Source organism: Rhinolophus ferrumequinum, chromosome 23 (genome assembly GCF_004115265.2).
Source record: "Rhinolophus ferrumequinum isolate MPI-CBG mRhiFer1 chromosome 23, mRhiFer1_v1.p, whole genome shotgun sequence".
NCBI lineage: Eukaryota > Metazoa > Chordata > Mammalia > Chiroptera > Rhinolophidae > Rhinolophus > Rhinolophus ferrumequinum.
The window spans coordinates 16,040,206-16,065,733 of NC_046306.1; the positions used below are offsets into that span (position 1 = coordinate 16,040,206).

The following is a 25,528-nucleotide window of genomic DNA, read 5'->3' on the forward strand; positions in this document are numbered from 1 at the left end:
ACTTCCTTACTTGCCACTACATCTTTGGAATTCTCTTCCTGTTCTGTTCAGGCAGCGCCACCTGGACCCAGGGAGTCAGCTGTCATTTCGTCACTTTTTGCGCCCTGTGGAAGAAGCTGCTCCAACCTTTGTTCCACCCACACCCCCAGGCCCCTGTGGGTCCCCTTTGGACACGAGACCCCCTGCCTGACTCCTCCATGGAGCCACATCCCAATGCAGTCCTGGAGTCTTCTGTTTTAACTTTCCCCCAACCGTCTGCAGAAACATGGGTCAGGCAACCTCCCATTTGAAATGTTGACAACCTCGGCTTCCTAATAAAATAAAAGCCTGTTTTCTATCTTATCCCTGCCAAAGACATCACGAATGATTGATTGATTGATTTAAAGAAATTAAAACATGTCACATATTTTATAAGCAACTTAACCACCCATGCTGAAGTCTGGGTACCTGACATAAAGATTCTAGCTTTAAATGTGGAAATACTGAAATCAACATAAAATATGAAAAGATGAATAATGAGCAAAAACAACTTCTTTTCTCTGAAATGGCCCTAAAAACTTCTGGAGCCCCACATTTTCCATGGTGGTATCCATGGCTTAAATGAGGAGAACAACACATAAACTAAGTGTAAAACAATAACCACGGATGCAGTCAAAGTCTCTAGCTCAATGAGTTGATAAAACCCTTCCCTCATTCATGTCTGCTCTCAGGAGCTCAGAACCCTCTGGACCCTGACCTGTTTCTCCAGTCTTGTCTTCCCAACTCTTCCTTCACACCCACCCCACCCAACAAACCCCATGTTCTGCACCCCTGAGATACACCTCCTTGCCCCTCCCTGTGCTATTCCCTCTGCCTGGGATGCCGTCTCCCTCTGGTCATCTTGAATATCAGTCCCGTAAGGGCAGAAATCTTTTCACCTTGGTTGATGGATTCCAAGTTTCTAGAAGAGTGACAGGCACACCATAGGTGCTGATGAAATATTTGGGGAATGAATGATCAGCCTAGAAAACTCTTATCTGTACATCGAAACCTCAATCCAATGTTCTAGCTCTTTGTGCCACTCCTGTCCCTCTGGCAGAGTTTGACACTGCAGCCTTTGCACCGACTTCTCGTACAGCATGTCTGCAAATCAAGGGACCTCCTGGCATTTGTGGCAGGCAGACCTGGGCTCTAATCTTGCCTCGGACACTTCATTCATTCATTCGTTCACTCACTCATTCAACAAAGATTTACTGGGCACGTGCCTCTCATGTGCTGATCACTGGGAATTAAATGGTGAACAAAGGCAGACTGGTACCTGCTTCCCATGGGACTTCCCGTCCGCAGGCTCATGAGCCTTCCTGAACCTGGTTTCCTCAGCTGTGACCTGGGTAATACCCCCTTTCAGGAGGGGGTCGGGCAGATGGAATTAGAGGCCCCAGCAAGGCATTCCATGCATGGCAGGCGCTCCTGGATTTTGCCCAGACCCCCTTCCCCTCACTGTACTCTGAGCTCCTCCTCAGGCAGAGGATGGTTCCCATGTACTTTCTCTTCCTGTGGGCACAGAGGAGGCTGGTAAATGTTGGTTGGTTGGTACTGAGGGTGGCTGAGCTGCTCTTTGTACCTGTATCTGTGGTTCTCTTTGACACACACACACACACACACACACACAAATAAAAGGTCAGATCTGGCCTGAACCGACCTCACAGGCTCTTCCAGATCCAGAACCATCCTCCACCTCTGAGTGGGTCAATGCTAGGGACAAGCAAAAGTGCCAAAGCCCCTGGACTCTTAGGTCTGGGAGGGTGCAGGGTTGCCCTGGGGCAGGGCGTTCCGATCTCTGACCCCAGGTGGCCGAGGCCCAAGACATGGTACACTTTCACCCAATTTCTTAGAATCTCTGAGGGCAGTGACGCAAGGCAGATTATAGAATGACCCCCCATCCCACCCCCACTCCTGTGCCTCCGTCCAGCCTTTCACACTCCAATGCCCAACATGTGATCAGACGGCCATTGGCCTGACCCCTTGAGCAAACATCAGTGCATGTGAGCAGCGTTTGGCCTCGGGTCTGGACGTGGTCAGCCAGTCGCTTAGGACTCCTAACCCCATTCCACAGGAGTGGAAGGGCAGACAGAGCACATAAATACCTTGGTTCTCCTCCCAACCCCACGCTCAAGGCAACGTCTGGTGCGTATCCCTTCTTATGTCTGGGCCTCAGGTTCCCTATTTGTATCAGGGTCTGGCTGGCTGGTAGGAGAAGCAAGGCTTGGAGTGTCTTTAGTCCTTTTATTTTCCTATCAAATTCTTATGTTTGGGGGCATAGAGGAACATGCAGGCTTTTCAGATTTAGATTCTGCACACATTTCTTATGCATCTGCCATGAGCCAGACGCAGTGGTCTCTAGAATCACCTCCCAGCTCCATTTTCATTCTGAGTTTTGATAGTTGAGGAAACTGAAGCACAGAGAGGGCAAGCAACTTGCCCAACGCCATACAGTACTTGGTAGAGCTGAGACTTGAACTCTAGCTCTGCTCACTGTCCTATCTTAAGGCTCTGACTGGGGCAAGATTGACCCTTGGAGTCTCTGGCCAATGCTTTCAATAATGAAAGGTGTACCAGGTTTCTTCCTGTGGCTTTGCCTCCTGGATCTTTGTGTTTCCCAGCTGGAACACTGAGGTCACTGTTGACAGGACCCCTGAACCACCGGCAGGCTTGGGAACCCACCCCACGTAGGACACAATTTTGATTCGCCAAATGTGCCAAGTGCTGTGGTGGGCCCGGGGAATACAGACACAACAAACAAAACAGGTGCGCTATCTGTCTGCATGAAGCTGCGGTGCTGTGGAGAGAGTGGGAAAGAGGCAAGCGCAATGAGGGTGTTGGGGCTGTGATCCGGTGAACCAGATGGACGGACACGGTGCTGGCTTCTATCCCCTGGATCTCAGCCTCCGAGTCTCACCCCCTGACTTCCTGGAAACTTTCCCTGGTGGCCTGAGCCCGCTGAGCCTGTGCTTGTGGCAGGCCAGATAACGGATGTCCGTCAGGAAGAGCCCCCAAACAATGACTGCTGGGACTGGTGGATTAATGTCTCGCTCCTTTCCTAGGCTGAGACAACACAGTGGGGTGGGTGGTGTGTTCTGCATAAAGCCCAGTGCTCCAGCAGAATTAACCCCCAGTTGCCCACAGTGGTCACTTGCCAGATACACACCCTCTATTGCCTACTTGCCTTTCCTTGTCTCACTTCCCCCTTCTCTGCCAGCGGATGCTGGCATCGCCTCTCAAACGAACTACCTGCACCTGGATCGATGTTGTAGCATCTGGTTCTGGGAGGACCCTGATGTTTAAGACATGGGACAAACCTGGGGGACTCTGTGAGCCCAGAAAAGGGGCACCTCGCCCAGCTAGGACAGATGTCCAGAAAAGATCCTCAGAGGAAGAGAAATCTAAAATGAGACCTCAGGGATGAGTGGAAGGGAGCCAGCTACAGGGGAGTGAGCAGAGAGAGAGAGGATAGGCGTTCCAGACATAGGGACTAGCGTTTGTGGAGGCTCAGAGGCAAACGAGGGTGTGGTGTGTGGGGCACAGTGGGGAGGTGTTTGTAGTCCTGTGCCCGTGGAGTGGGGCAGGGGAGTTTGGGGATTTGAGGCAGACCCCAGCTCACTCAGACGTGGAGGCCACAGGAAGCAATTTGTATTTTGTTCTAAGAACACTGGGGAGCAGCTGAAGGATGGTTGGCAGGGGCGCGGGTACATGTTGATGGGAATGCTTGGAAGGCCTGGGAGCTGGGAGGGTGTCTGTAGAAGCCAGGCACCCTCACACCCGTCACTGCCTGGGTCTGCTCTCCAAGCCCCTCAGAGGGGCAGGAGGAAGAAGCCTTTCAGGGAAGAAGATTCCCCTGTGCTTTTCAAGGAGTCCTCTTACTGCCTGGTCCCCTGTCTCCCGGAGCCCATAAAGCCATGCATTGCAGTAATTATAGGCCGCCAGAGGCCCAGGGCAGGGAGGCTGGGCGTGTGCAGGGGGTGGGGGGGGGTGCTGCTGGCCAACAGGAGCTGTCACACCAGCCTGGCTGCCAGGGAGGGAGGGGGGGAGGGGGACAAGGGGGGAGGGGGAAGGAGGGGGAAGGGGGGAGGGAGGGGGAAGGGGGGAGGGAGGGGGAAGGGGGGAGGGAGGAAGAGGGAAGGGGGAAGGAGGGGGGAGGGAGGGAGGGAAGGAGGGGGAAGGAGGGGGGGGAGGGAGGGGGAGGGGAAGGAGGAAGGAAGGGGGAGGGAGGGTGAGGGAGGGTGGGAGGGGAAAAGGAAGGGGAAGGGAGGGGGAGGGAGGGGGGAGGGGGAAAGGAGGGGGGAGGGAGGGGGAGGGAGGGAGGGTGCAGACACCAAGGCCCCCATAAAGTCACCTCAGAGCAGGCAGCTTTTACAGGCATTCCAGGTAGGGGCATGACATCACCAGGAACCAACGGGGAGGGGGGGGCAGCCCTTTTTTCTCCTTTGGGGCCTGTCTCTGTGGTTTGTGGAGGTACATCTTCATAAAGTAGGTGCCTTCTTTTGGAATGCTTGCACCCCAATGGGCTTTGCAGCCAATGGCGTCAGTCATCTTTCAAGCAAAGCCAACCAGTCCCTTCCAAGGCCTCCAGGACAGACTGAATGGGCCGCCTTGAGTTCCCTTCAACCCGCAACTTCCATTTGCTTTTAATGAATCAGCTTCTTTTGAAATATATCCATTTGAGAAAAATAATCAACATGGACTGAGAAGCATGACAACAATAAAACAGAGTCTGTGAGAGGGACCTGGATTTGAACCCATGGCTTCTCTTCTTACCAACCGTATTGTTCTGGTCAAGTCTCCATCCCATCTGAGTCTCAGTTGTTCCATCTGTAAAACGGGGACAATACTATTCTTCCTCACAGCATTTGATTGAAAGACTAACAAGCCTTCCCAGGTCTGTCTACCTCCCACACAATGTTTATGGAGCAGATGATCTTAAGGAAGATGGAAATAAGGCCCAGACAGGCCGAGGGTCTTGTGAAAGCCATGCCGTCTCATTAAGGGCTGCTTGTGGTTCTTTTGTGAAGCGTGACCATTTGTAAGCTCCAGTTAAAAGAAACTATAAAACCAATATACAACCCAACTGAATATTTAGAAAACAAGGGGAGAACCCTTCCCATAAGGCTACCAGGCTAGCATTGCAAGCCCATGACTTTTATGTTAATCCACAGTGTGTGTGTACATACTGGGCTTGATAACAAGCCCGGAATGGGAATGCCGCTTCCCACTTACGGGTACAGTTTAAGGGCACCTTTCCCTGCTGCCACAGTCTTGCAGATCACCCTATTAATGGCTACCTATCATTTCATCAGACTGATGCTGGGCGTTGTGGAATTTTACTTTCAGTTTTTCCTTATTTTAAATAATGCTCCAATGAACACTTTTCTTTTTCCACAGAGTGTCTTTATTTGTCTCATTTCCTTAGGACAAATTCCCAGAAGCGGAATCCGTGGGTCTCAGGGTAGGAACGTTTTTGTGGTTTGTGATACATATTTTCCAATTTACTTTCCATAAAAGCTGTTCTAATTTACTTTGCCTCCAGCAAAGTTTTCCTGTTTAGTGATTTCGGGGCAACCTCACTAGCATTAGATATTATTGTTTATAATTTTTGTTGGCTTGGAGATAAACTGTTTTTCCTTTTTTATTTAACTCGCTTTTTTTTCTTTGTGGATTTAAATATATATATTTGTGTATATGTATATATACACATATATATGTATTATATGTATTAATAGATTTATATTCTCTTTTGCACATTATCTGATGTTTTTGGTGGTACTGAATGAGGTGAGCCTTTTGCTACCGCATACAAGAATGCAATTCCTCCGTGCTTGTGGGAGGTAAGCATATTGTCTCCCCTGCCAGACAGCAATAATTGTAATAAAACTGGGGCTACGCCAAAGTTGAAATAAACGCATGATTATAGCAGACAATAGAAGCGCAAACCTGCCCCTTTTTAATGAAGTTGCTAATGTGGCTTCCTGGGGTGGATGTCAGCCAAGGGTTTCCCCTGTGACTTGCCTTAGGTCCTAGTGACAGTGGTGAGTGGTTTGGGGATGTGGGGAGGTGACAGGATGGTTGTGGGCCTGGGGAGGAAGGGTGCTGTTTGGGGTGGTTAGGTGGAGTCTGGTTTCTACAGGGAGCAGAAAAGGAGTGATTTGGAGAACTTCAGAGGGAGAGGGGTGGGGAGAGGTCCATGAACAGCTGCAAATAAGGAGGATTTGAGGCGGGGCCACGACGTGGTGATTGGTTAGCCATCCCAGTCAGAGCCTTACAACCCAGCCCAGAACAGAGAGCACCCTGGGGATCTGAGAGCTGAGAACAGCCAGACCCAGGTTCCAATCTTCGCTCCACCCACCGCTCCACCCACCGAGACTTGCCGAAGATGCGGCTATGGATTGAAGGGTATCCAGGACTGCAGGCCACAGGTCCGGGCGCCAAGCTGGCGTCCTCACGGCCCCTTAGTGTGCACAGCTCAGTCTCCCTGCTCACGCTCCCAAGGCTACCCTTGGAAGGGCTCTCCTCCTCCTGATTCAAAGGCTGATCTTCAGTCCGGTTGCCTCCAGTCTTCTCAGTTTTGTTCCGGGGCTCTTGTACACTTGATGGGTAGTGAGCAGAACTTGTTGGGGTCACCCCTTTTGTGTTACCCAAGGCATGCTGATTCTCCAATAGAGAATAAGCTCCTTGCTCAGACTTTATAAGCCTGGATGCCCGTTCATCCTTGCGGTGCCAATGCTAGTTCGCTCCCCTCCCCCCAGGAAGCCTGCTTTGACCTCTCCAGTTAGCTAATGACCTCCCCCTTTGCCCTTCTTTGTAGGAACTTTTATTGCTATTCTTATCACTCCAGACCCCCTGATTGTCTGCTCACAGGTTGATTCTCCTTTCCAGATGCTGCCGGAATCTGCCAGATATTCATGCCAGTCTCACCCATCCCAACACCCACCTGGGCACATCACAGATGCTCAAGGAACATTTGCTGCACGAGTGAGTGATAAACACTTCCCCATGTACGAAATGCTCTCCCCACACACTATCTCATTTTGTATTGACCACATTGTGAAGACAGACAGACTGGGTATTATTGTACCCATTTCACAGAGGGCAACAACGAATGACACCAGCTGTCACAATATGCCAGACACAGTGTTTTCCCTGAAAACAAGAGGAGGTAGGTACCTCATTAACCCCCTCCATGGAGGAGACTGAGGCTACCTGAGGATAATAACTTGCTAAGGTCACATTGCTAGGAAGGGACAGAGTTCTGTGTGTCACCAAAGTTCCCCTGTGCTAGGCTGCACCTTCTCATGGCATCACCTTCCTTATGTCCACCTCTGGACCCTGAGTACCGAAGAGAAGGAACAGAGTCTTATTTGTCCCTGCATCTCTGGAGCCTAGCACGGGGCTAGCACGGGTAGACGTCAGTAAATGCTGATGCAATGGATGGATAAATGGATGGACGGACGCTTGGATGTCTGCCCCAGCACTGTGGCAAGTGGGAAGTTTCTGCTTTCGTGCCCTGTAGTGGGGAAATGAGGGTTGGGTTTAACCGGGGGCAGGTCTTGTACTTGAGGTGTTCTGATCATAAAATACGAGGGTGTGTCCTCGTGGGGACACCGTGAGCAGGCAACATGCCTGTCTGCCAGTGCATCAGATATGTCTTGCCAAACACCGAAGGCAAAATGAAATGTCCTGGGAGAGCAAACAGCCACCTCCCTCCTGTGCTCAGTGAGTAGGATCATTTTGCTCTGTCTACACGTGCAGTCCTCTCCCTGCTGATGGCCTTGGGAGATAATGTATCCGTGTGTCCCAGAGTGTAGGGAGCAGCTGTCATAAATGTGGTGGGTGGGGCAAGGGCCCACGTGTCTGGATGGGGTGGGGTCAGTCCCTTTCCAGGCAGCAGACACTGGAAGGAAGAAGGATTCCACCTCCCCGGGCTGCAGAGTCCCACAGGACCTGCCAGGGTCAGTGTCTGCCTCTCGGCCAGGCTCTGGGCAGAGCCTGAGTGTCTAGACAGCAGACTCTGGCCCACGATGTTGGAGCTGGAATTACTCATTTTGTTCTAAGCTCTGTGTGCGGGGCCCACCTGGTTGGACATAGGAATTCGTTCTCCATCTGTACCCAAGGTCCAAGTGCAAAATGCGAGGCACCATTTTCCACATGTGTCTTGTCTGGCTTCCCTGTCAGGGCACTCAGCTTTGCTGATGCAAACCTTCTTTGGGTTCTAAGGCAGACAATGCTAGAAGTGAGAACATTTATTGAGCATTCGCTCTGTGTTCAATGAGTATCTCTTTTAGGCTGTTGATATCTCAAAGTGGTGAACAGTGGGGACATGAGAGTTAGCAAGACTGGGGTTTAAATTCCAACCCTTCGTAACTGTGTGACTTTGGGCAAGTCACTTCCCCTGTCCAAGCTCTCTGTCCTTACCTGTAAATGTTCTGACTAGTAACAGTGTCCATGCCTCACATGTAGCCGGGGAGGTTAACAGAGAGCCTGCATACGTGTGCTTTTGTATAAGGCCCAGCATATTGTTAGAGAGAGAGAGAGAGAGAGAGAGAGAGAGAGAGAGACTGGGTGGAGAGGTGTATAGGGCCACTGGGATGGAAATTAGCCACCCAGGCCCCACTCAGTGCTGCTAGGGACTCATTCTTCGCCTCCACTCAGAACCACACCCCCCCTCCCCTGGGAGGACAGTGGCCAAAGCCCTTTGCTCTCTGTCCCCCATGGCTTGTACCATAGATAAATTCCAGGATTCTCTGAGCAAGAGTTAGGCCCAGGGCCTGGGAGAGGGGGCTGCTAGAGGATGAGGGCTGGGGCTGGGGCAGGCAGAAGAGGAAAGGGACCCCTCCGCCTGGCCTCCCGGGGCTCTAGAGGGTGGCCCTGTGTCTGCTTTTCACACTTTGGTCTGAATTGAGCTCTCCTGCCCAGTTACAGCCAGTCTTCCGTGCTGCTTCCCCAAACCTGGGTTAGGAGCCATGAAGCAGGCGACAATGACTTTCTTCCCCAGCTGTAATCAGAAGGTCATGGGTGTCTCCCATTCGATGTCCTGGTAAATTTTCTTTCAAGAAAATGTTTGTTGAATGAATTAATGAAATGTGAGAATACTTATGGTTCCCTGGGTAAACAGGGATTGTTTGAAACAGGCTTATTCCACAATATGCGGGGCAGGGCATGTAGTCATACTGTGTAGAGCGTGTGTGTGTACACGCATTGGGTGTGAAAGATGGAGGGAAAGAATCAGGCAGTCACTCCCTCCTCGCCACTGGCTTCCCTCAGAGCCTGAGGTTTCCCAGGCAGGATCTCAATCTCTTCTGCCCCCTTAGGGGGGCAGAGATTGGGGGGCTGAGCATCAGTCTGGGGCTCTTATTTTCCTGAGAGGGGCACCAGTCCTCAGGGTGTAGGGGGGAGGGATTTGTACAAGCAGCTAAGCAGATAATTGCTTGTCAGATTGATTGAAGGCTTTTCAAAATGTCTTTTCCTTGAAACAGCCTCCCATCCCCCCAATGAGCAGATTATTTGAGTTGGAACCGTTTCCCCCTCAGCTTTTTTTCCTCCTTTCTCAAAGTAGTAATTACTGCCCAAGTAGCCCTCCATGGCGTTTCCTGTCATTTGGAGGCTGAAGCCAGCGGCTGTTTCCTCTGCTGGGTGAGGGACAAGCAGGACAATTAGGGAAACACCCCGCCCCCCAGCCTGGCCCTGAGCCCCAGGGCTCTCAGTGGTCTGAGGGGGCCATGAGGGCCTGGCTGTCCCCTGTGGGGCTGGAGGATGGGAAGGAACTGGCTGACAGACCAACTCGGGGGATCCTGGCCCTTTTCTAAATCCCAGGGCTTCCCTCATCCTTTGTGTCCTTGTTGCCTTGTGTGCGTGTGTGTACACATGTGTGCGTGTGTGTATGCACTCCTGCACATGTGCAGGCCTGGGTGTGTACATGTGAACTCTGCACGAGATCTTTGGCTCCAATAAAAACCCCATAACCTGGGTCACCTCAGTGGTTTTCCCGAGGGAGCTTAGCCTTGACCACCTGTTCAGATTTCAAAAATCTGCCAAGTGGTTGTTGCCATTTTAAGTGGATTGTTGGCTGGAAAGATGGATAGATAGGCAATAAAGCAAGTATAGTGAAATGCTAAGTGCCAAATTTAGGTGGTGTGTTTATGGGTGTTCATGACACAATTCTTTCAACTTTTCCAAATTTCCAAATATTTCCAAGTTACTCACAATAAATTAGAAAGTTTACGAGAAAGTTTGCGAGGTTACTCTACCCTCTCTGCCCACACTCAGGATTCATAATGGCCAATAATCTTACATTTTGTTTTCCTGCTTCTCCTCTTCCTCTTCCTTCTTTCCATCTTTACCTCCTCCTCCTCAGACTTTCCTCTCAGTTACAGAAGCCAAAATTGAGGAGGACACCGCACCAGAGGAGATTAAGAGCTGAGGCTCGTGACTTGTGACAGTTTGAGTCTATTCCAAGCTCTGCCACTCTGTGACCTTGGGCAACCACTCTGTGTCTCCTACCCATCCGTGACATGAGAACCATCATAAGATTGCAGTGAGATTTGAATAACAGAATGCACGTAAAGCGCGTAGCACAAAGAATAATCCGTGCTTACCAAAAGTTTGTTAAGTAAATGGTGAAAACAGATCTCATAAGGAGGTCGGGGCCATAGAAAAAGACAGGAGGGAATGTGCCAACAAGATGAGTGTGGCAGGGAATTGTGTGTGGGGGGGCCCCAAAGTGTTTAGTGTGGGTGGACTACAGTGTGGATGGCTGGGTGGAGTGTTGAAGGACGGGGGAGGGAGGGAGGGAGGTTGGAACCGCTTTACTCTGGTGATCTGGAGCATGGACCCTGCGATCAGATGGCTTGGTTCATATCCCGGCCCTGCTACTTACTAACTATATCACTTTGGACAAATGACTCACCTGTCCGTGCCTTACTTTTGTTATCTATAAAAATGGAGTTCCTCCCTTAGGGGGCTGAATAGACCGAGTTAATAATTGCAGAGAAGGTAGAACAGTGACTGGACACCTCACGCACGGGGAAATGTGATAAAAGCGTGTGCTGCTATCATCACTCTTAGATATGTGGACATGGACGGCACGTGGCTGTACACCTGTGGTTGTGTCACATGTGCACGAGTACCCGTGTGCACACATGCATCTGTGGCCAACGGTTGTCTGGGCGGTGCGTTTGTTTCTATACGTAGATGGTTGGTGGGCATGGGACACCAGGAAGTCCACGGGGCAAGGGAGCCCCTGGGAGATGAGCCATCCATCCTGGGCAAATAAGCCCTCAGTGAGAAGTGGGGTCCTGGGGGTCCCCATCAACGGTGGGAAGTATTACTGATCAATAGGAGTCAATGTCACTTCCCTACTTGAAAGCCTCCAGGGCTATTCACTCATTCATTCATTCATTCATTCAGCCGACAGACATTTGTAGAATACCCCTTATGCCCCAGGCTCAGCCTCCTTGGCCCTTTGTACTTGTTGGCTTTGTCTAGCCTGCTCTTCCACTTGCATTCCTCTTTGGCCTTCTAAACTCAAGTCCAACTTCACTTCCTCTGTGAAGCCTCCCTGACTGCAGCAGGCCACGTTAACCAAGGAAAGTGGGTTTCTTTGGCGCCCAGCTTTTCATCCCCACAGTAAGACTGGTGACTCTCGTCTATTCACCACTGAATCCCCAGCACCAGGCCCAGCCTCAGTACATATGTCCTGGGTAAATGAATGAATGAATGAATGAATGAATGAATGCATGAACGAATGGATTGTTTAATGTGAGGACATTACAGGGGCTCCAAATCCTGCTGACCAGTTTAATAGAGAGGCTGGGAGCTGGTTCACTAGCTTCTTAATCACTGCTGCTGTCATTGCCATCTGTGCCACCAGCTCCCCACCCGGCAGGCGGCAGGGGCTGGAGCTGGACGGCTCAGTGAGAGTTAAAGGAGCCGCGGGCATTGGCTGCACGAGGCATGCCTGGCTACTGGGGTGGTGAGTTCCTCAAGACTGTTAGACGTGTTGGGAAGCAGGGCAGGAAAGTTGTCAGCGTCCTTCAGATAACAGGGACAGTCCGACCTTGGGCTCAGCCCAACGTCCTTCCCTGGAGGCCCCAATGTGCCAGGCCCTGACCCCCAGGGGCGGCCAAGGAAGCTGCCATGACTGCAGCGGTGTGGATACTGAGCCCCGCTTTATCTGCTCACGCCACACACCGGCTGCTGCGGTGGGTACATAGTGCTTGGCGGCTCTCAGGAAGCCGGAGCAGTTTCTGTCTCTCTGGGGGTCAGAGGTGAGTGGAATTTGGCAGCCAGGGAAATGGGAACTTCCTGTGGCCGCCTCAGAGCTGAGATTGGCAGCAGGAACCCAGACAGAGCTGGCAGCCCAGAGATGCCAAAGCTGTGATTTTCCTGGCCAGTTCCTCCTGCAAGACACATGGTGGGGCTGGATTTCACAGTATACGCAAGTCTAATGTGTGTCCATGCACACACATGCCGTGATGTATACGTGTGCACACACACATGCATACTTTGGCACACACGTGTATAGCACGTGTACATGCACACACCTGTGTAATGTGTGCAAGTACACACATGTACAGGTGTTTGTGCAAGTGTATGTATGAGGTAAGAATTCAGGATTTGTGTGTCTCTAACGTGTATGTGTCTGGGCCTGGATTTGTCTGCCGGCTGTGAATGCTCTTGGCGTACGTGTGAAGCAGGAATCCATGTATGTGCGTTCTTACACATACATCTGCCTAAGGTGTGTGTGAGCCTGTGTGTGTTGAATGTGTGTGTATGAATGCACAGAGGACAAGATTTCAGTGTGTGTGTGTGTGTGTAGTGGGTGGGTGGGGGCGTGTACATGTCCTGATAAACCCTCCTGGAGCCCAGCAGGATGAAGCAACTGAGGGAGGGGATAGAAAGCCATGATGCTGCAAACATCCGGCCCTTCGTAGGGCCCTGAGGTCTCTGGAGAAGGTTTCATGTTTCCTCCTTGCCAATAAATGTGATGCGTCTCCCTCAAATACCTGAGTACAGGCACACTCTATTAAATAAGATTCCCAGTGTCGCTCAGGCTGGGCTGTTAATCAGAGACGGGCAGTTGGAAGGAGTAGCAATAGGATCATCGTTAAGGCTGAGGGGTGAGCACAGCTTCCCCTCTGCTAGCGAAGGAGTGGGCCTGTGGCCACGCTGGGCCCACCGGGGTGGCTGCAATGGGGGGCTGGGGGAGCTCAGGCAGGATTATGTGCAGAATCAACAGTGTCCTGGGTTGGAAAGGGGCCCCTGCTTTGAATGACCGTACCGTGTTTCCCCAAAAATAAGACCTTGTCTTATATTAAGTTCTGCTCCAAAAGACACAGTAGGGCTTATGTTCAGGGGATGTCATCCTGAAAAATCATGCTAGAGCTTATTTTCCGGTTAGGTCTCATTTTCGGGGAAACATGGTAGATGTGTCTTTAAACCCAGGGACTGTGGGAGCAGAAAGGAAGAACCCCTGGCATAAGGCCTCAGAGAGGAGGAGGCTTATGCAGGGTCCCGAACTCTGAGCAGAATCTCTGCCTCCATGGCCTTTAAGAAAGTTTGTTATTCCCAGTTATCAGGCATCTGTGTGTTATTTATCCAACGCCTGCTTCTAGGACTGGACCGGGGGTTGGCAAACTACCGCCTGTGGGCCAAATGTGGCCTGCTGCCTGTTTTTGTAAATAAAGTTTTATTGGAACACAGCCATGCCTAGCCATTTATGTATTTTCTGTGGCTGCTTTTATGCTACAATGGCAGAGGTGAGTAGTTGTGACATAGACCCCGGGGCCCCCATAGCCTCAAATATTTACCACCTGACCCTTTATTGAAAAAGTTTGCTGACCTCTGTAGTAGATTGTGAATTTCATGAAGGTAAAGATTATAACTTGGCCTATAGTAAGTGCTTAACAAATATTGATAGTTAAATGAATAAATGGCTTGATCGATGTTTCAAGGTAAGTCTGTTGGAATTTCAGATAGAGGGGATAGCATGTGCCGAGGCTTGGGGCCAAGGAGTAGCACAGGGTGCGCTGGTGACGGGAGGTGTTTGGAGTGGCTGGAGTGCAGAGAACAGTTACACATACACACTCATACACACACAGACACACACCCACATACACACACACACACGGGAATGTGGGAGCTAGTTACACTGAGCCAGATGTGCACGTGATAGGGGCCACTAGGGCCGACAGGAAGCTAGAGAGGTTTTCAGAGCCAGATTTGTGGGGCTTGGAAGGAATCCCATTGAGGGGTTTGGACTTTGTTTTCTGGGCACTGGGGAATTGCTGGGGTGTGAGCAGAGGAGGCCCCAGGGAGGTCTAGGCAGATGAGGAATGTGAGACCCTGGGCAGCCCACTTCCCTTCTCTGATTAGTTTTAGGGCCAATGCTGGAAGAGAAGTGGCTGCCTCCCAGGGCCAGGCTCAGGATTACATGAGGTCAGGAATGTTCGCACATCTAGCGTGTGCCTGGCACGGAGTGGCTAATAAGCAGGGCTGCCAGACAAAATACAGGGTGCTCAGTTAAATCTGAATTTCAGATATATACCAAGTCATGTCTAGTATAAGCATGCCCCAGATATTGCATGGGATGTACTTATACTAACGCACGATTTGTTGGTTTTCTTTAATTCAAATCTATTATAACTGAGCAGCTTGTATTTTTATTTGTTAAATCTGGCAACGCAACTGCTGAGGGATGTTGGCTGAACCTGGGTCTTTATTGGTGGTTTCAAGGCCCAGGAAACCTGCCAATGAAGCCAGAAACGGGATGACAAGCCATGGGCCTGGACGCTGGAGCTGGGAGACAACATGGAGCCCAATTCTCTTGGCTTTTGAGGAAGGAAATAAAGGCCACCCAGCCAGAGGCGGTTCTGGCGTTCTGCTTTTCTGTGTGGTTGGTCAAGACGGAGCTTTGGCTCTGGAGTTGGGGGGAGCTCCCCAAGACAGCCCAAAGGCAGGTGGAAGGATCCTACCAGAAAGTCTGGGGAGATCTGAATGCGGCTTCCGGCGTCTGTGGAGCCATGCCTGTCTTGGCAGTAGATGCAACGTGTGATCTCTGCCACATCGCTTACCCCATCCATGCCTCAATTCATCCAGCTGTAAAATGGGACTAATTACACCCACCTCACAGGTGAGTTGTGAGGATTAATTAATGTTTGTAAAGGCTTTGTGATCCGTTGATGAAAGACGCTCCTTACATATAAAGAGTCATTATTTTTATTATTATTATACAAGTGCCAAGTATTATTACCTTAATTAGCTTTTCTAGGTATCAAAAGCAATTAGACCGATCACTTGCTGAATTCCTCTTTGGAAACCCAAGTCACAAACTCACACACTGTCCTATCAGCTTGTGTGTATTTATTTGGGGGGGTGGGGTGGGGGCGGTGAGGGACTGTAACATACACCGAAAGGGAGGCTTGGGATTCGCAAAAGAAATTTGTTTCTGCCTCTGGCGATGTGTCACCCCACAATAAAAATTTCCAGGCATTTAATGTTCCCTGAAAGCAGGGTTTTCAGTGGAAATGTTGATACAGGGAACTCTAGGGAGAAGGCTTAGCTCTGTGGCCCAGGCAGGCAGCCTGGCCTGGCATGGAAACAGGTCCTGTGTTTCCTTTTGTCCCCAGAAGCCCAGGCCTCAGCCCCCAGGACCAGTCAAGTGCGGGGAAGGCACCTTGACCTTTGCCGGGGCCCAGTGTGTGTCAGGCCCTATGCCAATGTGTGCACATCTTTAATCACACCCCCATGCCCTAGGTAGGAACTTTTTGATCCTCATTTCACAAATCAAGAGACTGTGGCTCAGAAAGGTTAAGTGACCTGGGAAGGTCACAGAGCTAGGAAGTACGACCGGAAGGATATAAACAGAGATCTTACCGATTCCACAGCTTCCATCTAGATGTCAGGTAACTTTCCCCTCGCTGTTACCTGCAATCTGTCTGGCCTGCATCTACACTAGCCCATAAGTTGTGCAGAGATTTGCTTGTATTTAAGAGAGTGGATGGGACCCTAAAGGATCCAGTGAGGCACTGTGGTGCTGGGGCCATCCACATGGTTTTGGAACTAGTTCAGGGCTCAGGCGGGGAGGGGCCCGTGGCCTGGATGTACCCCATCAGGGCAGGCAGAACAGGCCAGGGCACAATCAGCGGGGTGAGGCTTCCTCTCTCCTGTCCAGTTAGCCGTGAGGTAAGGAGATAGCTGTAATTAACTTTACCAGCATCCTTAGCAGAGGTCAGAGGACCTTTCTCCCACTCCCTTTTCTACTCTGCCCAGCTTCTGTAATGGCCTTAAGGATCCTCCCAAGGCTGTGACGAGGCAGGAAACGCACTGGCCTGAACTGCACTGTCAGTGTGTGCCAAACTAAGATTATAGCCCAGGTCTATAGGGTCTACAAATCCAGTTTCTTTTCACTGGACTACCCTGGGTTCTGGGTTGGGGCCTTTGTGAAGTCAGTGGGTGCACCAAACGGCAGTTGAAGTGTTGACGGTTTGGTAGGTGAAGTGGTGAGCCTTGCAGGAAGAGGATGACATATGAATGGAAGTGTTGCTGGATGGATGGGTGGACGGGATAGTGACTGGGGGTCGTGTTGGCGGATTGGACAGAAATTGTGTGTATAGATGGAAGGAGGGCTGACCCATGAATGGAAGAGTTGTTGTGTGGGTGTAGGGATTGATGGGGTGGGGAATAAATGTACAGAAGGGTTGGAGATTTGGGTGGATGAATGGAGGATTTGGAGAGGGTTAGAGGGGCCAGTAGGTGGGGAGCTGGAGAAAGTGGGAGGGGTTGGCAAATGTGTGGAGAAGCTTGCAGATAGATAGATGGCGGCATTTGGACGATAAATGGAGATACGGTGTAAGAGAGGGACTGTTAGATGGGGAAGTGGAGGGCAGATAAAGGGGCTGAATTGTGAGCGGAGGAATTGGCAGATGGATGGAAGACATGGTGGTGATTAAAGGGTGTGTGGAGGTTGAAGGAATTGGTCGGGAGGTGGAAAAGTTGCTCGATAAGGGAGGGTGGGTGCATGGAAGAGGGGTTGGTGGAGGAGTTGATAGGTGGGTGAGGAGTCGGCTGCATCACGGAGCTTTTGATGGATTGATGGTTGGATGGGCCGAGGTAGGTAAACGGAAGATGGTAGAGAAACGAAGGAGATGTCAGGAGAAAATACTGACAGACGGGGGCACGGTTGGCAAAGAGTGGAAAAGATGGCAGATGAGCCAAATATTCAGTAGATAGGTAGAGGGGTTTGTGGAGGGCAAAACGTTGTCTGCATGAGGGAGGAGTTGGCTGTGTGGCCCCAGCTTCAGTTTGAACAGGCCTCCCGTTATCTCTTGTGGCCTCAGACACCTTTGGTCTGTGGGTGCTTGTGGTCCCATTGCAGGTAGCAAAACCTTTCAGGGCCCAGCTCAGCGAGTGGCTGGACCAGCCTCCCCCTCATGTCTTCCCTCCCCCTCCAGCAGCCAGGCTCTCCCTAGGCTCATACATTCCCAGTTGGGCAGGCCGCCTCTAATTATCTCTGGAACATTAGGCGAAGAGGTAGGGCAGGTGGGGCAATGAAGAAGGGAGCTGACTCAGAAGCAGACGTTGTCTTTTGGGGGTGTGTCGATTGTGGACAGTGCCCAGCATGCCAGGGCCAATGCCCAGAGCATCTCCCTTCTCCATTGGCCATGTGGGGTCCCACCCTAGTCTCCCCCAAAGGACTTGGGACCAGGAGGGAGTATAGTAATTATGTAGGAACCTGACACCCTTTCTCTTTCCCTGTCTCTCTGTCGCTCTCTCTTTCCTCCACTCTCACTTCTCTCCTTCCTGCATCTTTTTCATTTCCTCTATACCTATTTCTCCCATTCTAGTCTATGTTGCTATTTTTTCTGTCTCTGACTCTTTGTTTTTTTGTTTTTTTTTTTCCTTTTCTTGCCTCTTTCTTTTTCTCTGCCTCTCTGTCTCTGTTACTTTTCTTTGCTGTTTGTGTTGGTTTCCCCTCTGCCATTTTCTCCATGTTGATCTGTTCCCCTTTCTGTCTCTTTTCCTGCTCGCCTTCCTGTGCCTCCCTTATGGGTAGCCTCTGTACCTCACAACAGGGACCTCCACTGCCCCAGAAGCACCATCTCTCTCATCAATATGTGTCTTTTACATGAAAGCAGAATAGTTTCGAGGGAGGTTTTCTCCTGGGCTTTGAATTATGTTTAGAATCTTCCAATAAAGTATTTTTCCTTCTCCTATTGATTTATGATAAAATGGTATAATTAACGCACAGGGAACTCTGGCCAGAGCTGGAGTGGCGAAAGGGAAGGGAATACAATAGCCACTTTTTGCAGACAGCAGGCCATGACCAAGGAAAACCTTTCCCCCAGAGCAATAGGGGCAAGGAGTGTGATCCTGGCACAGAACTAGGTGAGAACCCAGTGCGAAGCTGACATCTAATGGGGTCCAGTTTTCTTCCTAAAGAGGACACAAAATATCACAGTGGTGAAGAGCACTTTGGAGTTTGAGAGGCCTGGGTTCAAATCTCAGCCTCTTTCCACCCTTACTGGCTGTGGGATCTTGGACAAGTGACTTAGCCTCTCTGATCCTCGACTTACTCAACATTGGGGCTAATAAGACCTTCCTCATAGGGTTTCTGGGAAAATTAAATGAGAATGCTGAAAGAAAAGCACTTATACCAGTCAAGGTTCAAGCAGAGAAGCAAAAACCACTAAGAGTGACATGAAACCACAAGCGCTTGATTTTGAGGATTCGGTCCCACGCAATGGTGGCAGCCGGTTAAACAAGCTCAGGGAGGTTGTTGCATCTGTATATGGGCTTGAAGTCAACAGGGCAAGCAGTCGAGAAGGAAAAACAGAAATGCGCGGGAGAGGAAGGACACGTGGAATCGGAGCTGGGACGCACAGGGCTTGTGGCTCGCATTCCCTCTGAGTCCCCAACTCCAACGGTGCCAGTGGCCTGCTGGAGAAGCTGATGCCCTTTGTCACAGAGCTCGACAGGCTCCTGGCCTACCAGTTGGGAAAGCTGGGGTAGGAAACCTGGTGGGAGCTGTGGGAGCTGCCCCACGTCATCCAGCCCAGAAACAACATGCGTGCGTTGCAATAACCTCCAGGACCCATGCCGACCTTTCGAGTGTAAAAGAAATCTGGATGCCGCTGCTTTACTTGTGCCTTCCAAGTCTCACACAAAATGTCTCTGGGGGCCTAAGCTAACTCAGAGCTCTGCAGGGAAGGGAATTCTGGGAAACGTAGTTCCCGCTTAGCTAAATTGACTCAGTATAATTGTGTACCCACCCAACCCATGATATATTGGCTTCCAGTATCTTTTTTCCTTTGCATTGCCTAGCATGCATTCTGGGCCAGAAGATGGCTTCCTTTGTTGCCAAGTGATTTAGAACTTTAGGATAAATGTATTATTTTTTTTTAAATTTATTTTTCAATTATAGTTGATACACGATATTATATTGGTAAATGTAATATTTTAAAATAGATTCTTTTGTTTTACATGTTCTTAAAGTTCACCAGGTAATTCTAATGCACAGCTGGACATGGGAGCCATTCCATCCATATGGAAAGTGACTGGGAATGGTGGAGGTTACATGGGGTTGGCATGTAGTAGGTGCTCAGTAAACACCAGGATCAGAGAGGCCCAATGTCACACAACTAGTAAGTGATGGCTCTTCCATCAGACTTCAAGCCTGTGGTTGTGCTGTATCACTCTCCACCCTGAAAGAACAGGGCAGAGAGTGAGAAGGGATCTGAAGAGAGGCAGGCAGGTAGCCATGTCTCCATAGACTCTGCTCCCCGTTCACCCACTTCTCCCATAGTGTGCTTTGCTGGCAGTAGATTTTCTGGCTTGGGGCTGTGGCTGAGCTAATCCACTTCCCAGTGGCTAGGCCCAGGGGTTGGAGATGAGAAAGGACTTGTCACGTGCTGCAGTGGCAGTCAGCTTGTCCTTCCCTTGTACAGCCGGGAAAGAAGTGAATTACTGTGGAGAAGCAACTGCCCCATCCAAGGACTGTATTTCCCGGTTCCTGTTGTATCAGGTGAGGCTGAGTGACAAGTCCTTGCCTATGGCATGTGAATGGAAGTAATGTGTACATTTTTCTGGCCAAGGCTTGAGAAGAAAGTGGAGCTTCTCCACTTGTTTCTTCATCTATCGGAGGTGGAGAGGATGTCAACACCCAGTGTGATCTCAGAAGCCTCGTGTCCACTGTGGCAGAACCTCCATCAGCTTGGATCTCTATGTGACCGAGTGGAGCAGAGTCCCCAACTCTCACCAACCAGGAGCACCCAGATCAGACAGTTACTTGAGTGGGAAATAAACTTTCACTGTGATGAGCTATTGGGAGTTCGTTACAGCATCTGTCGTTACCCTCACCCAGTCGTTCTCACAGTGTAGCCCCTGGCCCAGCAGCACCAGCCTCCCCCGGGGACGTGTTAGAAGTTCCAACTCTCAGGTGCCACCCTAGATCTGCTCAATCTGAAAACTCTGGGGTGAGGGCCAGCTTTCAGTGTTTTAACAGGCTTCCAGGGGATTCTGACGCACACTCAGGTTTGAACCTCCCTGTGCCCCCACCTCGACACCTGTCAGTCATAGCTCCTGATTGGAGAGCCACGCTTGGGACCTCTCAGGCGGCTTCATGCCCTCCCCCACTTGACTCCCAGGGGCCTCTTGCAGAACACAGCAGTGACACATGCTCGAATTCTTGAAATGGAGACAATGCAGTCAGATGGCATTCTCATGAGATAACTCAGTAATTAATTCCGCCCTCATTTTTTCATCCCTCGACAGTCAGAAAGATGGGTTGAACACTAGGCTGACCAACAAACTTCCCTTGGGGAAGTTTGGACCAACAGCCTTGTAGGTAGGTTTATTATCCCCACAGTTTTAGAGAAGTAAAAACCGAGGCTCAGGGAGTGCTGATCAGTGGTGAGTCCAGGATACAAGCCCGGTTCTCTGTGCTGCCATTTTCCACATGCATTCGGCACTGATTACGTCCATGTCTGCGTGTTCCAGATGGTTCCGCAGACAGAACTCCCCAAGTGCAATCTCTTTGCACCTAAGGAAGAATCACATCATGTGTCCAGACCATTCAGAGAAAATTGTCTTGTCACATTTTCCTGAATATGTTAGACGGGCATGTATTTGCTTTACGTCTATGACTGTGAAGTCAATCCATCCTGAAAGAGTGAATGGATGCATTAATTATTAATGGTTGGCTGGGTAGCTCGTTTGGACACTTCATCTACCTGTACATATCTACAAACTTCTTGGATTCTTACATACTGAAAATATACTTTCTGCAAATAAGCTGGCACCCAGCTGCATTGCTGCAGTCGTTTGTGGAGGGGAAGCCAGTGGCGAAGGTCCTCCTGGGCTTTGAATGACTGCTGTACGTTAGGGCAGTGGATCTCAAACTTGAACATGCGTCAGAATCACCTGTAGGGCTTTTAAAAACATAGATGGCTAGGGCACCTTCTGCTCGCCCCGAGCCCTGCCTGAGTTTCTCATATGGTGGGTCTGAGCTCCAGTTCTGCCTTTCTAACAGTTTTCCAGGTGACGTTGCTGCTGGTTGATCTGGTAACCATACTTTGAACGTTAGGGGGTTAGAGTAATGCTAACTGCTATAATAAACAGCCCCCCCGAGGGTCAGTGGCTTAATTAACACTGTGAATGTATGTGGGGAATGGTTGAATACATTGTGCTAGGCACATGATATGGCTAGTGGAAAGAATCTGATATAAGTGGAATATTCTGGAGTGTAATCAGTGATGGTTGACCAAGAAAGACAACTGGTCAAGGAATTTATATAGTATGGTCTTATTTTTGTAAAACCAAAACAGAAAACAAAACAAAGCAACTGATTTTCCCCAACCTCAAGCCCTATATATGCTTTATAAATGTAGTAAAAATTTCATGAGATTACACCAGACTATTAGCATAGGGGTAATAGCCTGATATCGTCTTTTCAGAAGAAAGTTAAGGGATATTATTAGCTTTCTAATAGTATTTCCTTTTGTATTTCTTAAGAAGATGTGATTTTTAGGATAATTTAAAAATGCAATGAAATACTGAAAACTACTCAGCTCATTAATGGGGTGGTTTTGGGTCGGCTTTGTTTTTCTGCACGTGTAGCACCCTGCAGAGGATGGGGCAGCATTTCTTCTGTCTACAGGGCACACGCTGTAGAACCCATGACAGTTTTGATGAATGAATGATCACATCTGGGAGCATATGCATATACATTTGAATAGGAATCTGGATCCCAGCTCTCCCATTTTTTAATTGTGTGACCACGTGCCGGGCTTTCTGCTTAGTTGAAATACTAGAAATATTAGATGATTTGTTCTTCATAATAGTTCTGTAGAGTCCGTGTCACTCTTCTCCACCATTCACATTTGTAAATGGAAAAATAGGCTCAGATCTTAGAGGAAGCAATCGTCAGAGTTAGACCTGACCCCGGCTCTGTGCTGGTCTTTTCTTTACTGGGATTTACATACCTTCTTCCTTAGTTTCTTTGAGCTTCCCTTCAAGGGTTCGTGTATAAAGTGGGTTTGTGTTCATCAATTTCCAGTCAAGAAATGGGAATTGCTTTAGGTCTTCCAGAGAGAATTGAATACAGGGAATTAATCACACAGGTGACGGAAGAAACTGAAGCACCCAGATTTAAGTAAGAGCAGGAAGCTGCTAGCACCTCAGGGCAGAGGAACGGTGGGAGGAGGTATCGTTATTGGATCCCAGGAGTCAGGGCCATCAGCAGACGTTAAAACCATGGTGGTTTACTCCCGGTGTGGGGGGTGGGGATATGGAGGAGATATAATCGCTGCCAGAAAGGCCACAGGGAACAGACAGAAAAGGAGAGACATACTCCAGTTACTTTCCTCCGATTTTTCTCTAGTGTTTCCCATTGGTCAAAACTACCGGGAAGCCAGAGGACAAGGGACCTGGGAAAGAGCAGAGCAGAGGAAGGGCACAGATTGGATCTGAGATTAGATGGGCAGTTGGCCAGCTCAGGGCTAAGGGTTGTTGGGAGCATTAAGGAGACTGTCTGGGACAGAGCATGACATTGAGCGGGGCACATGGTGTGTGACCAGCCTGGCTGATTACTGGCAGCCACTGTCATTCCACTGCGAGGGAACGAGGGTTGAAGACAGTGTGTTTGGTTCCATGGCTGTTGAACCTTCTTAAGACATGAGACAGCTGTTTAAAATAGATACAGGACGACGGCAGCCAGCTCCACGGCCAGTAGAGAACTTTCCCAAATACCTGCTCTGCTGACATCTCCCCAACTCTGCTCCAGTCATTCAGGCTATTCCTTTACTCCCCATGCTGCTGCCTCTGAGTGCGTCCCTATGAGGGGACTGCTGGGAGGGTCTGGACGCCCTGTGTTTTTCCAGCTTGGGGTGGGCCCCTGGCTGGCACATCCAAAGGAGGAGCAATAGAGGGCATGAGATCTGGGTCTAAGACTCAGATATTCCTGAAATACATTTAAGACTTTCAGGATTGGTCCTGGTGGCATGTACTCCTCTCTTTTTCCATCTAACCATCCTAACATTTGTCCCCCGACAGCAGAACTGTCCTGGGAAATTTTTGGTCAAACCACTCAGGGTCACTCTATGACCTCCCTCCCTTCATCCTTTCCTCCCTTTCTTCCTTCTTGTCTTCCAATAACCTTTGATCATTTATTATATGCCAGGTATTGCTCTGCAAGCAATGGGAATACAATTGTGAGTAAGGTAGCATTTTAAAAAGTATGTATCTTTTTTGAAATTCAAAAAAAACCCCAAAAAAACCACTTCTAAATAACTCATGGTTCAAATGAGAAACCACAAAGTATGTAATAGAGTTAAGATTTATAACTGAGTAGTAATGAGAATTCTATGTACCAAACTTGTAGAATATACCTAAGTGGTACTTGGAGTGATATTTGTGGACTTGAATGCTTATAATGAGCTTAAGAAGATAGGAAAGGAATAATAGATTAAGCCCCCCAAAAGTTTAGTAATAGAGGATGGAAAGAATAAAGTAAGAACAAAAGTTGGTAACATAAACAGAAAACATTAAGGAGGATCCAGAGTCAAAAGCTGACTCTTCTGTGAAAGCGAGAAATGAGAATGAAAAAAAAAAAGAAAAGAAAAGAAACGAGAAAGAGAGCCTGACTACATATACAGCACACAGACACTACACAGCACAAAACAATACGTGAATCCTTTTATACCGAAACCTTTTAGAAGGGGACGCTTTTAAGAAAAGTAAAATTTACCCCAACAGACTTAAGAAAAAAGAAACATCCCCAGTAGATCTCTAGCTGTGATCTTACTGTGAATCTTATTCCAGATGAGATTTACAACTTCTCTTGTGAATAAGGAAACTGAGGCTCCGAGAGGTACAAGACAGTTGCCTGAGATTGTAGGGGTGTGTGGGTGCCAGGATTCTCCTTCTGGTGGGGGAAGTTGATCCAGGGTGGCCTCTGCTGGGACGCTCCCCAGGCATGCCTGCTACTGGGGTTGTTTGATTACCAGACGCTTGAAATGCGCCTCTAGGAGAGGCATTTGGCACCTGAATTTCCCCGGAACGTTTCGCCATCTCCAATTAGTGGACACGCACAGCAGCCCTGTCCTGCCTCTGGATCTTTCAGTACCGCCCAGCTGAAAGGAGCAGGGCTGAGCAGTCTGAGCCCAGGCCCCAGGCCCTTTGACTCAGCAGTCTCCCCGGCCCAAAAACGCCCAGGCCTGACTTGGTGCCCACAACCACAGCCCAGGCCTCCGAGCCAGGTTGCCTCTTGTAGGAAGCAGGTGGCAGCCTGCCTCAGCGTCTGGGTGGGTGACAGACTCCCACGGTCGGAGGCCTGTAGGAGGCTCACATCTCATGGGTGGGGGTGGCGGGTGGAGGAGAGGAAAGGAGTCTTAACCTGGAAATTGTGGTGCTTGAAGACCCAGTGAAGACCCAATGGCTTACCTTAACCTGGCTAACCTTTATGAAGTGGCTTCTATCATCTCTGCCTGTTTTGTATCCTTTTAGCCCTTCCTGGGAATATCACTCGTCCTTCCTTGGGGTTCTGGTGGAGTTGCCAGGGACACAATCCTATCATTGCCAGCCACACGACCCAAGCCAACCAGAGCTCCTTCCGCAGTGTTGATGTATAGGTCCTCCCTCCTTACTCTGGGGTTTGCTAAGTCGGCATGAGATAAGTCTGGAGTTTTGGGGACATTTCATTTCCCGCTATCACAATAGCGAGAGAAGAAAGTCAGGGAACACACAGAGGCCACAATGCTGAGAGAAAAGTACCGACACTTGAAAACATGTTTTGAGCTCCTGGATCCGGACGTGCCTGAGGTACGTTCCCTCATTTCTCTTAGACATCGGCAGCCAAGAGTGTCTTGTTTGAGTTGGGCGTTTGTCTCTCGGAGCCGAAAGAGTCCTGATATCACAGTTTATCTTGGCTTCCCTTTCTCTCTGTCCCTTCTGAGCGGTGACTCATCTCAACACCTTCACTCCCTCCCAGAACCAAAGTCATCCT

General features: G+C 49.7%; 1 long non-coding RNA gene across 2 annotated transcripts in view; it reads left to right on the forward strand.

Moving 5' to 3' along the window:
- The first annotated feature begins 2,053 nt into the window (after positions 1 to 2,053).
- The window catches only part of LOC117015713 (uncharacterized), a 42,069-nt gene continuing 18,594 nt past the window's right edge, over positions 2,054 to 25,528 (forward strand). The window contains exons 1-4 of one of the 2 annotated variants that reach the window (XR_004421783.1): positions 2,054 to 2,166; positions 5,419 to 5,482; positions 6,910 to 7,005; positions 20,121 to 20,341. This is a non-coding gene — a long non-coding RNA (uncharacterized LOC117015713). Of the gene's footprint in view, positions 2,167 to 5,418; positions 5,483 to 6,909; positions 7,006 to 20,120; positions 20,342 to 25,528 lie in introns of those variants that run through there. The other variant, XR_004421784.1, reaches the window with a different exon arrangement.